This window comes from Euprymna scolopes, chromosome 6, assembly GCF_053919585.1.
Source record: "Euprymna scolopes isolate OS-2025 chromosome 6, ASM5391958v1, whole genome shotgun sequence".
In the NCBI taxonomy this organism is placed as follows: domain Eukaryota; kingdom Metazoa; phylum Mollusca; class Cephalopoda; order Sepiida; family Sepiolidae; genus Euprymna; species Euprymna scolopes.
In genome coordinates this window covers 42533060-42536436 of record NC_136487.1, presented here as the reverse complement: position 1 = coordinate 42536436, position 3377 = coordinate 42533060, and the positions used below count along the sequence as shown (strand labels likewise).

Genomic DNA, 3377 nt, shown 5'->3' with positions numbered 1-3377 from the left:
CGGTGAATCCATGTTCGATACGTGGCCGGTCTGGTTTCTTGGTGTTATACCGACTCGAGGCACTCCCTCCGCGAAGCTCATTGTTTTCTCTTTGCAGATTTATTAGTTGTTGAATCAACTGTATGTATTGGCCGTCCTCGTGTTGTCCTGACGCCATTATACTCCAAAAATCGTGCAAAAGAAATTATGTTGAAAAATAAATCCTGTTCGTAGCGCCATGTAAAGTTTCCGAGTCGACTATCGTCATAGTCGTAGTTTTTCTACCGGTGCGTGCGTGCGTGCTCTATTTATACTACTCATCAGACGACGGTGTCACTCTTTTGTGTGTCCCGTCTTAACGGTCGTTCCTATTCTCTACATCACTGTGCTTGCATAATCACAACAAAGTTCTTTGACAGAACCGTTCTTGGCGTTAAAACACACATTGTAATCTGGTTTCGCATCGGTCAAAGCTTTATGATACATTCCCACGGATTTTACCTCAGTGGAAATTCCTAGAGTGAAGGTCACAACCACACCAGGTTTAAGGACTTCAGCCTCAACTCGGCCAGCTAGCAGAGTTCCAATACCTCCAATGTTGCATATATTTTACAATGGGAGACAATAAGGACCGTCGATGGGACGATGGAGAGAGAAAATAGCATCCAATGCCTGGATGAAAGTGACCGCTTTCCTAGTGATGGGCAATCCTTTGTATCAGGGAATGTTTGAGTTCGGGAAAATCGTGTTGTTGGCGAACATGGGGAACAAACAGGACGACCTTCGTATTGTAACCAATTTTCGAAACGGGTCTGGAGGTATTTGGTACTATCTGTTTTACGCCAAGAGTGTCAGCAAGAAGAGTGTGTTCACGAGTCTGGTCATTTTTGCAAATACCGATCACGAACTCGTCAACACGAGCAATCACACCTAAAACGGCACAATCAGTCTGAGATGTTTCTGTAATCATGTTTTTGATGAAATCACAAATCGCAATCACCTGAATTACCAATAATAGTAATATAATATTTCTCGGTTTCAAATTTCCATAAATCGATATTAATGCTGATTCCACATTTACGTTCGCCTTTCAGTTTGTCGAATAGCCAGGCACATTAAAAAAAAACTTTTACCCATTTCTTGTGTTACCTTTCTTATCTTGTTAGTAATTCTTTTGTCGACATCGCCGTATTTGTAAGTCAAATGAACAGGACAAGTTAACCTTCCAGAATCGACGTATCCACAAACGACGAATATGCTGCTTTCCTGTCGATGTTGTTTTCTTAGTCTTTAAAGCAAATCAACAAAAGAAGATTTTGTTCTTCAAGGTGGTTAAAGCATAAGCAACATATTAACATCGTCGTCATTGGATACGTCGATTCTGGAATTTCCACTTTTATTGTCATTAAGAATACGGTGGAAGGGGGAAACAGAGGCGTATCAGAAGATATACACCCTTATGTAACACATAAACCCGATTACTAAAATTTTATTTACAGCATAGTTGTGTGGGCTACAGCACACACACACACACACACACACACACACACACACACACACACACACACACACACACACACATATATATATATACATAAATGTCCATATATAGTTATCATCGCGATAGTCCACGTTAAGTTAGTATCTCAGAATCTAGTATTAACATTGATCTTTTGATCAGCTTTGTAGAAACTTATAGTCATTTTCTTTTCATCGGACAGAAGCCACAACATCGAAAAGCAATAACTGGAGCAGAATGTTTATTTCTGAATGTCCCCTTAACCTCAGCTGTCGATTTTGTAGGTCAGAACAGCAGCAATGGTAAATATTAGGTTAACGCAAAAATAATGTGTTTTGATGCATATATGTCTGATATAAAACATTATTTTTGGACCAACCTATAATATTTTAATCTGAAACGATCGTTAAAATGGAGGATTTTTCTTGAAACATGTAATAATTCCATTGAACCTTTCCAATCTTATTTCCTTCATAGTTATTGGCAATACGTGTTTTAATATTCTTCTTTAAAATTTTAGCTTCAAATCATATTTTTACAGCATTTCGAATGTTTTTTCTGCTTATCTTAAGTTAAATGGCAATTTCTCATGTATTTAGTTGGATTCTTTAGGATTTGAAAACTTTAATAAAAGATTTGGTATGTTGTCTATTAATTACCCAATTTTCTTACTTTCTCGCATAGGTTTTTCTAATAGTGATTCCAGTGTTTATATTATAAACATTCTTTACAGATATTACGGTTATTATTTAAATATACTTGGATGTAACGACTGCATTCGGTAAATAACATACTGTTTAATGTTTGCTTTAATGAGTACTCAGATGGGAAACGTTTCTGAAAAGCCAAGAATAATAATGTTATGAATAAGTATGACATTAATATATGTTAGGTTTTAAAACAATTGACTTAGTGCCTTGGGCTCCAGGGAACACCGCCTGTTTTTGGTAGTGATTGATCAAGTGTAATAATTCGCATGAAATAATAGAGAAATAATAATAATAATATAATGATTATAGAAATACTACTTCTGACTCCGAAAAAATCCACCTAAAATACTAGGAGAAACTGGAATAAAAAAAAGACTGACACAATAAAAACAAGTAGGTTCATAAATCAATATAAAAACGTATGATGAGATTGATAATTTTATAGTGACATTTTAAACTATTAACCATTATATTTAAACGAAATATCATTCTATGCGCAGTTGTGCTGTATGAAAATCTGAAATCACTTCCAGTTAGCACGACTTCTGGTGATATAGGTCGTTAAAGTTGATAATGTTTAAATGACAAATCGATACTGTGTAAATACTTTTTATTAAATCAGTGTAACACTATTTAAATTAGTCTCCTCGGTGTTTATTTGTTTACATAAGTATGTGTTAAATTCTTACTCTGCGATGAGTCCATATTTTTTCTTTCGCTCTGTTCTCCAGCTCCCTAAGTTCTGTTTAGATATCGTTTTCTCTTTTCTTATTACTTTTATATTTGTAGTCAATACCTCATCCTCCTTCTCCATTTCTTTCGTTGTTTACATTTTCGCTGACTCTTTTTCTCATATTTTTTATAACACATTTTTATTATCTCAATTCGCTTCTCTATTTACCCTCGGTTTGTTTCACTTTTCTAATGGCTTCTCCGTATTCTCGTTATTTTGTTATTCGTTTCGTTTATAGCCATTTAAATATCCCCTTTTCTTGCATACCCACTTTATTCATCCATCCTATCGTTCTGTTAATTTTATATCTTTTCGTCTCTCGTTTTTCGTTCCTATTCTTTATTCTATTTCATACTCTTTCGTATTTCCCTTCTATATCGAACACTTCGTTGTAAACCTTCTTTCCTATCATTGATTTTATCGCTCGCTCTTTTTC

At 35.2% G+C, this 3377-nt stretch overlaps 1 pseudogene; it reads right to left on the bottom strand.

Annotated features, from left to right (window-relative positions):
* Positions 1-354: 354 nt before the first annotated feature.
* Positions 355-1085, bottom strand: LOC145278158 (elongation factor 1-alpha 1-like; annotated as a pseudogene).
* Between the last annotated feature and the right edge of the window lie 2292 nt (positions 1086-3377).